This window comes from Pinus tabuliformis, chromosome 6 (assembly GCF_031772625.1).
Source record: "Pinus tabuliformis cultivar Carrire ecotype Pingquan chromosome 6, CPIR1, whole genome shotgun sequence".
Lineage (NCBI taxonomy): Eukaryota > Viridiplantae > Streptophyta > Pinopsida > Pinales > Pinaceae > Pinus > Pinus tabuliformis.
Genome location: NC_142292.1, coordinates 1,043,611,390 through 1,043,623,585, shown reverse-complemented (window position 1 = coordinate 1,043,623,585; position 12,196 = coordinate 1,043,611,390).

Sequence of the window (12,196 nt, the reverse complement as noted above, 5' to 3'; positions counted from 1 at the left end):
ATCATTACAAGTGATTCTCTTCATACTGGGACTCCTCCCATCAGTGAAAATCCGTAAAGAGCAGGGGACACTGACTGAGATGACAGTGGGTCTTTGTCTCATTGTTTTCATTTGGTCTAGTATTTGTTACATAAGTCCCCCTCCTAGGGTCCCTACTAGATAAATGTGTGGCAACAAGATGTTTCTAGGAAACAAGCAGACTATATGCTCTCAACAATACCATACAAGTCATAGAGTACAAAAGTAGGTTGTACGAATCCATGTAGTTGTACAGATCCATACATTCCATACTCAGTCATACAATCTGTATAGCAAGTTATACCTCGTAGGAAAATCATTCCACTCAATTTAGGGTGCTTTCTTAACCATGTAATGTTGTTTTTTTTGTGGGCAACTTGTGTATGTTTCCTTGTAAGTTCTTTCTAAGGAATGAAAAACTGATTTGAAATAGTAATTACTTGTGTATGTGTGAAATTGATTTTATGTTTCCGCTATTTATTCTACAACTATTGTGTGATTGATGTTATGGTTTGAATTTAGTTTCAACATTAATTACATTCAACAATTTACTTGTCTAATTGAGATCATAAGGATATTAGTCATTTGGGCTTCAAATTTTCACACATGAAATGCCACAAAGGTCTTCGACAACAAAAAATTAACATGTGAAGGAATTACAAAGATAAAAAGGCCTTGTTACCAAAAATCTAGCAGGCCTATTGCGAAGCGTCACTAGGCAATATAGGTCTTGTGGCAACAAACAGATCAACCATCACTATCACCTCAGTGACCTCTCTCCTGTTGTTTTGAGGTTGGATATTATCCCCACAAGGGAGGCTTCCCTTTTAGGGCATAGATCAGCCATCATTGTCACCTCAGTGGCCTCTCTCCTGTTGTTTTGTGGTTGGATTTTATCCCCACGAGGGAGGCTTAACTAGTAGGACTTAGAGGTTAAATATCTAGGTTTTCAATCCAAATGGCTCTCTAAGGAGTTTGCATATAAATTACCTAGAAATGTCTTCATTAAAGGAGAGTTCAAGGGTGTTAAGAGTCCAATAGTTATGGGAGAAGGTATCGGCAAAGCCTTGGAGGCCAAGATAAGAGTTACAAATGTTCATGTACACTTTCCACCAACCCCAATAGACGAAAGAAAAGTTGTTAGAAGCTAGCATTTTAATGATATGCATATTTACAGCATCCAAAAGCATATATCAACAAAGAAATAGCCCAAAAATGGTGAGATCAACAAAGGATTAGAGGCTCTTTAAGAGGTAAGCAAGGGATAGGTCAGCCTTATGTTTTAAATGTTAAAAAATGCATATAACTGCATTAAAAATCCTAGACGCTAGCCCTAAATTTGGGGTTGTTATCGTTGAAACTGGCAGGGGTCCTAGGAGGGGATCTTATAGAGCAACTACTAGGTCAAGTGGCAACAATGGAGCAATAGCCCATTGTCACCTCAGCTATAGCCCCATACTCTTTACGGACTTTCACCAATGGGAGGAGACCCAATATAAGAGGAATCACAAGGATGATTAGATCAATAAATGGGTGGAGAGTGATCCCTAGAACCTATTCACAAGAGAGACTCAATTGAATGGCTTACTTGCTTAAGAAGCAAGGTGATGGGCTCTCTAGGAAGGGTTAAGAGGATGCTTAAGCCTAGGTTTGAGGAATATCCCTTGACAAGAAGCTTCCTTGACCTAAGAATCCTTGTGGAGAAATGGTTTCTATGCAATCCTTGTGGAATTTGAGTTATAAAGTTGTGGGACCACAAAGAACCAAAGTGGACCCAAACTAGGTCAAGGATGTGGAGTTGATCAACACTAGAGGGGCTTGACCAGTTTAGGGAGGAGAATAGGATCAAAGGACAAATTCTCTTTTGAATTTTAAATGCAATGATCCAAGTGAGGACACTAACCCAAATCAACCTAGGGAAAGAGATGGTCTTATGGCTAGGGCTTGCTATATCTCGGGATTCCACCGTCGGATTTGCCTCAAACTTGGAGGACCTCTTGAGAAAACCCCAGCGCAATAGTGGACCAAAATTCAAGGGTTTTGAATGGCTACAAAGGATTTCACTTGATGCCCTAGGTGACCTACTAGGGTTAGGCCTAGAATTGGGAGAGATGAGAAAAAGAGGGGTAATTTTGACCACCAAAGGGATGTGAGGATCAGTGCCTTGCTTCTTGGGCTTAATGGAGTCAAGATACACCTAGATCAAGATTTTTCATATGTTAAGGAGCCTTAGATGACTTTCGTTAGCCTTTCAAGGTGCAGCAACAAGGTCATTTAGGGATTTATACTTCGAAATTGCAAAGGAGATGGAGTTTCAAGGGCTTTCAACCTATGAGGTGCCTCTAGGAACATTTGCCCACTCCCTCAAAGATCAACGCGTGCATTATATCACTTATTCAAGGTTTCCAAAAAAAATTCGCATTACATTAACCCATACAAGAATAATGATAACAATAGCATGCATTAGACAAGTAAGATAACAAGAATAGCATTCAAATTGCACTTACATGAGAGAGAGAGAGAGTATATCCATGCATTAGCTTTGCATTAGAAAGAAGCTCCAAAGACAATAGCGAAAATCCAAACATCATAGTGCATCTAGAAACTCCAAAAATTTCCTCCCAGAAACAAGTGTGAAAATTTCTTAAGAGATACTAATCTAATCCAAGTGATGATGAGAGGAATGAATGAGCCTCTCATCTATTTATACAATCCATAAGGGGGTTCAAATAGCCTACTTAGCCTAATAATGCCCCAAATAATAAAATGATGTACAATACTGATATGACTTGGTAACAACCCCACCAAGATAGCTCCAAATAAAAAGATAAACCTCTCAAGAGGGAAAAATAGTAAACATAATGAGTCGTTGGGCCATTGAGAAGGCCTAGTGGAGTCCAAAGTGTGCTAAGGTGAGATAATAGACTCCAAACATAGTGAATAAGGGGTTGTACCCTTGATATCCAAGCAAGTCACATGTGGTGTCCCCAAGTGGGTGTGGGGGTACAATGACATCCTCATGGGTCTCCAACTGGATCGATAATGCTTGTAAACCATCTATAAAGGCTAGGATGATGAAATAGGCCCTCCCATTGTCTCCTACGGTGAGACACATACTCATTTGGATCCTGGAACCTCTGCCAAGTGTGTGGTACAAGTGTGAAGTCGGTTGGGCATGGTGCTCTAGGTGCATCATCCTCATCCAAAAGGTGGAACGCGAGCAATCATTGAATAGTGTTGGGGATCCATGAAACGCTCTCTGTTATGGTGGAAGCCCATGGCTCTCTACACTCACCCTACAAGTGCCACTATGACCCTCTAGAGGGCTTGGACCCCGTATAGGGAAACCAAACCCCAAACGGAGACCCACCTGCAATCTTGCGTATGATCCAATGCATCCCCTTGCCCTCCAATACAATAAATCATTAGAGTAATCAAGAAAAAGAGCTTACAAATCATGGAATCAAATGGACACTTCATGGTGGCATGCCCTTCCATAGTGGACATTGGCATGCGCAGGTGTCTTCAAGCTCAATAAGGGGGTTAACCAAGGACCCTATTAGGTGGTTTAAGCCTTTAAAGGGGGTGGCATGTCTATGGTACTCACATCAAGTGGCAAGTGGAATGTCCATGGTACTCCCATCAAGTGGCAGGTGGCATGTGACATAATGATGGAATGGAGTGGGGATTAGGGGAAGGCTCCAAGCCACATGCCATGGTACAAGGGTAGCTATAATAGGAGAAGCCCACACTTGGGTATATGAGTGTAGGAGGGAGCAATCATGGTACATGAGTTACCTCGGATTTTGTTTTTCCATCCTTCTTCATGTGCCTTTTGCCTTTGATTGATTTTTCTTCATAAATGCTCGAGGCTCTATGAGATAAGAGCATGATGTGTAAGATACAACAGTAGATGCGCCCTTCAAGGTGGGGCAGTTCATTGCCAACTAGGGGTTGGGACAATCATGGGTTCCTTAATATGGAGGGGCTCATCTAGGGCCCATAGGAACCAGGGTGATGGTCATAGATAAAGGGGTAGAGCTCATGTTTAGCTTTTTCCCACGTGCTAAATTTGTATGTCCCGGCCATCTTTTCCATTTTGTGGTACATTTTCTGTTGTAAGTGGCCAAATTATGCTTTTTCAATTCTTTTTGGCTACATCAACCTCTGAGACATCATTCCAGGGCCGACCCAAAGTCTGGGCAAGGGGAGGGGGAGGCTAACCCTTTGTGGACCCAGTGGACAAATGTGGACCTGGATGGGAAAAGTGATAAATGGGTTTAAAATTAGCAGATGGGAGTATGTATATGGTGTCGGGAAGTGGGACCACGCAATCAAATTCGGGATTTCCCATGCAATCCAGCCCTAAAGCTAATAACCAGTAAAGGAGATCCCACAGGACTAGGATACAAGGCTAACCACCAAATCAGAAAGAGGAGACAAGAGTACAGACCTAGCCCACTCTTTCTTTCCAATCCCCCCACTAATCCATGCCCAAAAGTGTCCATGAAAGTAAACAAAATTACTCAACTATACCAATGAAAAGCCATACCTTTGGGGTCGAGAGGCCCACCTTCAAACATACGATCATAACAAATGGGCGAGGGACCACATGATTGGCTCAGGTGGCGAAGATAGTGGCACATCGAGCTATTTGGAGGTTGCAAGGGGTTGTTGGTTGCCAACTGAGGACCATCTAGGAGAAAATTTTCCCCTATGGATACTACCCACAGGTGGTGGGTAGCAGGGTGAAAACATGCAATTAATGCTAGATTTTTCCTTCTTACTAATAGAGCAATAACATATAGGAACAAGAATATTCTAAAATGCAGATTTAGACCAAAACAAAAGAGAGAAATTTTAAAAGGTGATCCTACAACTATACTAGTGCCTCAATTCAATTGAGCAATCGAGTCAAAAAGGGCTAGGTCGGCGACAAAAAGACTTGTATGAAAAGGGTGGAAAGACTAAATAGCTTCTCTTATAAACCCTAGCGACTTATTTTAGAAAGAAATTTAAAATCAAAGGATGCATGCAATAAGTTCCATTGATGAGTTCTTGAATGAAAATTGCACTTTTTAATATGGCACAATACGAACCCTAATTTCACAAAATAACATGCAAAATGGAAGAAAATGACAATAGACTTACACCATTCAATCAAGAATCACTTCACAATCCAAAGACAGTCTCTCCATACAAAAATATCCTCACCAAAACAATTATCACCATTATTCATCCATATAGTCTCTCCATACAAAAATATCCTCACCAAAACAATCATCACCATTATTCATCCATTGCGACCAAGAGAAAAAGAGACGAGCTAGTGCGCACTCACTCAAGAGGAGAGAGATGAGTTTGTGTGATGACGAATAAGTGAAAATGACTTCCCTTTATTTATATGAGAGCAACCATTCAATTAAGTTTAGCATGGTTGGTTAGGCAAAATATTTGTGATCCTTCCATCCCAGGTTCAAGTGTCATAGTTTGACATGTTGTAGCTCTAGAATATAGTAACTATGTTGCACTCTTAAGTGAGTCTATATTGTGGGCTGGATAGGTACCGGCAACCTCTCTCTTGCCTTTGAGTTGAGAGGGAGGCCAATTTATTTCCCTGGGCAGTCCCCAATGCCTAAAATTGTCATTGGAAAAATAAGGGCAACAAGGTCATTTTTCACTAATTTACAATAGAAAAAGCCCCAAAAGTCTGTTTGAAGCAATCAACAAGGCCTAAAGGTCACAAGTCGACCTCAAAATTCCTTTACAAAATGATTAAACATAAGAAATATGTCATAAATCCTTCACATGTGTGGGAGGAAAGGCTCTCCAACATGATCTCATCCTCCAAAAGTGGGCATCTCCATCAAGCAAGTGACAAAGTGGGTCCAATAGTGCTCCTCACTCCAAGGGATATCATCAAAATGCAAAATGTACAAGTGCCAACTAAGCGGAGCACTTCACATGCATGACAGGTCAAAGGTTTTGGGACCTTCAATAACTTCCCAAACATAGTAAAGTTCTCCCTCCAATATGCAACCATATACCTTGTTAAGTTTGACAAAGTTAGCTCTTTCAAATATGCTCCAAGGTGGTTGCAACTCAAAACCTGTGCAAGTGGACTAGGTAAGAACCCAACAAATTTTCTCCAATGTGCACCCACCTCAACCCTATCATTTGTGACAAAACAAACTCCCCAAAAAATTACATCAAGGTGATTACAGCTCATCAAAATGTGCAAAGGCCATGTGTTATTTCACAAAACCATCAACTAATTTACCAAAATCATGTACAAAGAAAGTGCACCCTAGACAAGTGTGCATCCTCTCCTAAAATAGTAAGATAATACATGTTGATTTATGGTAGCATCGAATGTGCTCTAAGCCTCAAAATTTGTAGGGAGGATTGGACACATGTATTCCACAATACCGAGAAATCGTTTTGGAAAATTCCACCCGTAGACGGTTTTATTAAAATAATTAATTTTTTTTAATGAGTGCCTAAGTCTAAACTTAGAATATTAAAATAATTAAAGGGTATTAATCAAATTGTGGGTGAAACTTCTAGAAGAAGACGAGGATCAAGTGAATATGATCTGAGCCATTGATTAGAATTTAATCTGGGTTGTTGATTACTAAATTAGAGGATTATAAGAAGGACTTTGATGGGCATTTGGAAAATACACCAGGCAGATACTCAATTACCCAAGTAAGATTGATTTTCTCACTGGTCGAAGTTCGGCAAGAGGAAATCGAACCAGAGGGAGAGTTGCGGGTGAGAAGGAGAGAGGGCATGAGCATCATTCAAGGGTGCAGGAGCAGAAAGAAGACGTGAAGCAAAGGAGGGACAGCGCTGAGGATGTGACGTTGACACTGCGCAGTCCCTACGCAGAAGCTAACGCAGTGAGACGCAAAGGGGGCAGCAAGTCATCTCCAGAGTCGAAATTTAGCTGAGAAGCGTGAGAATATCATCTGTAATATTTCTCACAGAAATTCCTCTTCTATTTTGGTGGTTGTATCTTATACATGAGATTTTTGTTGAAGATCCATAAAGAAACCCTCATATACTGCACCGGTTTCCCCACATTGGGTTTTTCCGGGGACAATTGTCCAATAATAACTATCATTGTGATTATACTTGTGCTAGTATTTTTCCTTGCATTTATTTTTCACAGTATTTTAATTGTGAAGGTTGCAGTGGAATTTATTTTGATATTTACTGAATAAATTATTTCTAAAATAATAAGTAGAAGAAATAATATCAGTCACTGCAGTTGGATTTCTATTTAGAAATTTTCACATGGTATCAAAGTTGAGTTAAGCAGGAGTGCAGATTGGAAGAGCCAGCGTTGAAGAGAAGAAGGGAATTCGAAATTGCTGCATAGGCAGAAAATCAAATCCCTAGAGGAATTGCGCAGTCCAGTCTAAGATGGTAAATTTTTATAGGAAATCTCTCTCTAAGAGAGTCGGCAGAGAGGAAGATTTCCATATCGAAGGTTTCCAGTGATAGAAGGAGCAGCGCAAAGCAGTCTTCAAGACGCAGTTTTTCTGCAATAGTTCCTGGGACAGAAAAGCGTCAGAAATCAATAGGAAAAATAGCACAAAGAAGGATGGAAAATCAAGATGTCTCTGAATTATCTTCCAGATTGGAAGAAGAATTTGCATGCTTTTCAAGTTCAGCATCAGCAGATGTTTGGTATATTGATAGCGAGGCTTCAGCCCATATGACTGGAGTATGAGAATATTTCTCGAGCTATCAAGAAGAGCAAATGGACTTCCAGATTATTATGGGAAACAGAACAAAGTGTACTCTAGTAGGAAGAGGCACCATAGCATTTCAAATGGAAACAAGAACCAGCATCCGAGCCACTAATGTTCTACATGTGCCCGGGTTAGGAATGAATATAATTTCAGTGTCCCAGTTATAGGACAAGGGATACGATGTATACTTCATTGGAAGAAAAGTATACGTCAAACATCCAAGCGGAAGAAGAAGAGACAAATTGGAGCTCAAAGCAACAGACTGTATAGATTGCAGCTCGAGTCTCCAATGGCACTGATAAGAAACAATCATAATGGTTAAAAGGAACTGAATGAACTGTGGCACAGGCGAATGGGACACTTACACCATGGAGCACTGAGGATGCTCAAAGAGACTATTACAGGAGTTATAGTCCTTAGTACTGAGCATGATGATGTATGCAAAGGATGCGTACTAGGGAAGTACAGCAGCTTTTTCCAGAAGTAACAACAGAGCGGAAGGCGTATTGGGATTGATACACTCAGATATTTGTGGCCCAATGTCCACAAGAACTCTTAGTGGTGGTGAATACTTCGTCACCTTTATTGATGATCATTCTAGAAAAACCTGCATCTATTTCTTAAAGACCAAGGATGAGGTCTTTGATTGGTTCAAAGAGTTTAAGGCTCTCGTAGAGAACATGATAGGGAGAAAGATAAAGGAATTGTGTTCAGATAATGGTGGAGAGTATACAGACAAAGACTTCGCAGGGTTTTGCACAAAGAAGGGCATCAAAAGAGAATGGACAGCTCCCTATAATTGAGAGCAGAATGAAGTAACAGAACGAAAGAACAGAACTATTGTTGGGGCAGCAAAGGCTATGTTGTATGACCAAGACTTGACTAGATTCTTATGGACATAGGCTTGCAACACAACGGTGTATATCCAAAATAGAACTCCTCACAGAGCATTGGGGAAGAAAACGCATGAAGGTGTCTTCACAGGGAAGAAGTCAGAGGTGAGTCATCTCAAGATATTCGGAAGTGTGGCATATTGTCACATTCCAGATGAGAAGCGTAGTAAACTGGATCAAACTGCAAAAAAGGGGTACCTCGTAGGATATAGCGAGACTTCGAAGGCATACAGAATCTACATTCCTAGCAGCAAGAAGATTGTAGTAAGACGGGATGCAAAGTTCATGGAGGATAGAGCTTTCAGGAAATCTCGAGAGATGCCAGCAAAAGGTCAGTCAGTAGATGTTCCATTAGTCCAACAACAGCAGGGGCAACAAGGAGGACAAGCAGGAGGACAGACACCTAGATCGAGCACAGTGACCAGCACTAGTATTTCCTCAGAAGTAGGAAATCCAGACAGTTCTCAACAAATCGAATAGCAGGAACAAGAGGGGGATTTGATTGAGCCTCCCACCATCAATGGTAGAACCAGCAAGGAAATACGGCGAACGCTGAGGGACGCAAAGGAGTTTGTCAGAGCTCCTAGAACCGAGAAGAGGCAGCGTAGACAGCCTGACAAGTACCAAGCCTTGGTAGCACAGATTAAAGAACCCTCCAGCTTTCAGGAAGTCGTACAACACCAAGTTTGGGTGGATGTCATGGTAGAAAGTATAGTTTTATCATGATGAATGATGTTTGGGAAGTGGTACCTAAACCAATGGATAGATCAGTTGTAGAATCAAGGTGGGGATCTACAAGATCAAATATGCTGCAGATGGTAGCGTAGAGAAGTACAAGGCTAGGTTCATGGCTAAGGGGTACACACAAAAGGAAGGAATAGACTATGAGGAGACCTTCGCCCCAATAGCCAGATATACCTCTATCAGATCCGTTATATCCCTAGCCACTCAAATGGGATGGAAGATTCACCAGATGGATGTCAAGACAACATTCTTGAACGAGGTGATAGAAGAAGAGGTGTATATAGAACAGCTCGAAGGCTTCGAAACTCATGAAAGAGAACTCATGTATGCATGTTAAAGAAAGCTTTGTATGGGCTCATGCAAGCACCCAAAGCATGGTATGGTCAGATTGATAGTTACTTGCAGCAGTTGGGATTCGTCAAGAGTGATGTTGATCCCAATCTTTACTATCTAATGATGGAGAATGAGCCACTTATTCTGGTATTATATGTGGATGACTTGTTTCTAACAGGGTCATCTAGGCTCATAAATGACTACAAGAAGAATCTTGAAGCAGAATTTGACATGAAGGATATGGGGTTGATGCATTATTTTCTAAGTTTGGAAGTTTGGCAAAAGAATGGGGAGATATTCCTGGGCAAGGAAGATATGCTACAGATATTCTGAAGAGATTCAGAATGTAGGATTGCCGACCCATGGCTATGCCCATGATCACCACCTGGAAGAAAATAGATGTATCAGGAGACAAGGAGGTGGACCCCACCTTGTACAGACAGCTCATTGGGTTGCTCATGTATCTAGTCAACACTAGGCTAGACATTTGCTTCGCTGTCAACACCCTTAATCAATTCATGGTGGAACCGAAAAGGGTGCATTGGGCAGCAACTAGGCACATTCTTAGATATGTATGTGGAATAGTCTGATATGGGTTGAAATACACCCAAGGAGATGACATCAGATTGAATGAATTCACAGATTCAGATTGGGCAGGTAGTTCAGTAGACCGAAAAGGTACCTACGGGTATTGCTTTAGTGTTGGATCAGGAATGATCTCTTGGTGCAGCAGGAAGCAGAAGTTGGTAGCTCTAAGCTCAACAGAAGTTGAATATATGGCGGCCAGCACAACTATGTGCGAAGCTATATGGCTTAAAAAACTGCTTGTGAGTTTGTTCAGGAAGAGGATGGAAGCGACAAGTATTTCTGCGATAATTAGAGTTGTATTAAACTCTTTGAGAATCCAGTGTTTCATGATCAATCAAAACAAACTGATATCAGATGTCACTTTATCAGATATTGTGTTCAGCGTGGGGCAGTACAGTTGCAGTATGTTTCCACAGGAAATCAGGTAGTAGACGTACTCACAAAAGCTCTAGGAAGAGCTAAGTTCATTCAATTTAGGAAGCAGATGGGTATGGTAGAGAATCCATTTCAGTAGCAGAAACAGGTGGGTTCTCAGTTGCAGTGGCAGGGCCAGCAGCAGTACAGATATAGCATTTGTGCAATAGTTGATGGACAGTGGTGTCAGACATCAACAGCGCAGAGGGAGATGTCACAAAATCAGAGTGATGCTTCAGCAAGTTGCATTACTAGAGCACATTCCTCGCTAAGAAGTAGTGTTGATTTATGGTAGCATCGAATGTGCTCTAAGCCTCAAAATTTGCAAGGAGGCTTGGACACATGTATTGCACAATACCCATAAATCGTTTTGGGAAATTCCACCCGGAGACAATTTTATTAAAATAATTAATTAGTTTAATGGATACCTAAGTCTAAACTTAGGAAATTAAAATAATTAAAGGGTATTAATCAAACTGTGGGTGAAACTTCTAGAAGAAGACGAGGATCAAGTCAATATGATCTACGCCATTGATTAGAATCTAATCTGGGTCATTGATTACTCAAGTTGAGGATTATAAGAAGGACTTCAATGGGCATTTGGAAAATACACCAAGTAGATACTTAGTTACCCAAGTAAGATTGATTTTCTCACTGGTCGAAGTTCGACAAGAGGAAATCGAACTAGAGGGAGAGTTGCAAGTGAGAAGGAGAGAGGGAATCACCATCAGTCAGGGGTGCAGGAGCAGAAAGAAGATGCAGAGCAGAGGAGAGATAGTGTTGAGGTTGTGACGCTGACACTGCGCAGTCCCTACACAAAAGTTGACGCAATGAGACGCAGAGGGGGCAGCAGGTCCTCTCTAGAGTCGGAATTTAGCTGAGAAGCATGAGAATATCGTCTGTAATATTTCTCACTGAAATTCCTCTTCTATTCTTCTGGTTGTATCTTGTACATGAGATTTTTGTTGAAGATCAATAAAGAAACCCTCATCTGTTGCACTAGTTTTCCCACATTGGGTTTTTCTGGGGACAATCCAAAAATAATTGTCATTGTGATTATACTTGTGCTATTATTTTTCCTTGCATTTACTTTTCGCAGTATTTTAATTGTGAAGACTGTAGTAGAATTTATTTCGATATTTACTGTAGAAACACTGTGAATAACTTATTTCTAAAATAATAAGTAGAAGAAATAATATCAGTCACTGCATTTGGATTTCTATTTAGAAATTTTCACAATACATGCACACCTTGCCAAAGAGGGACAACTCCACATAAAATCCTCAACCAACCTACAAATAACCCCTCCAAGTGTGAAAAGATGTCAACTGAAGTAGGGTACCTAAGTAACATGTTACCACAGGGACTAGCATCTTTAACTTAAAGTTCAAAAATTGGATGTGAGCCTCGTGGAACTCGAGAGATTGGCCATCGTCACCTCACCAA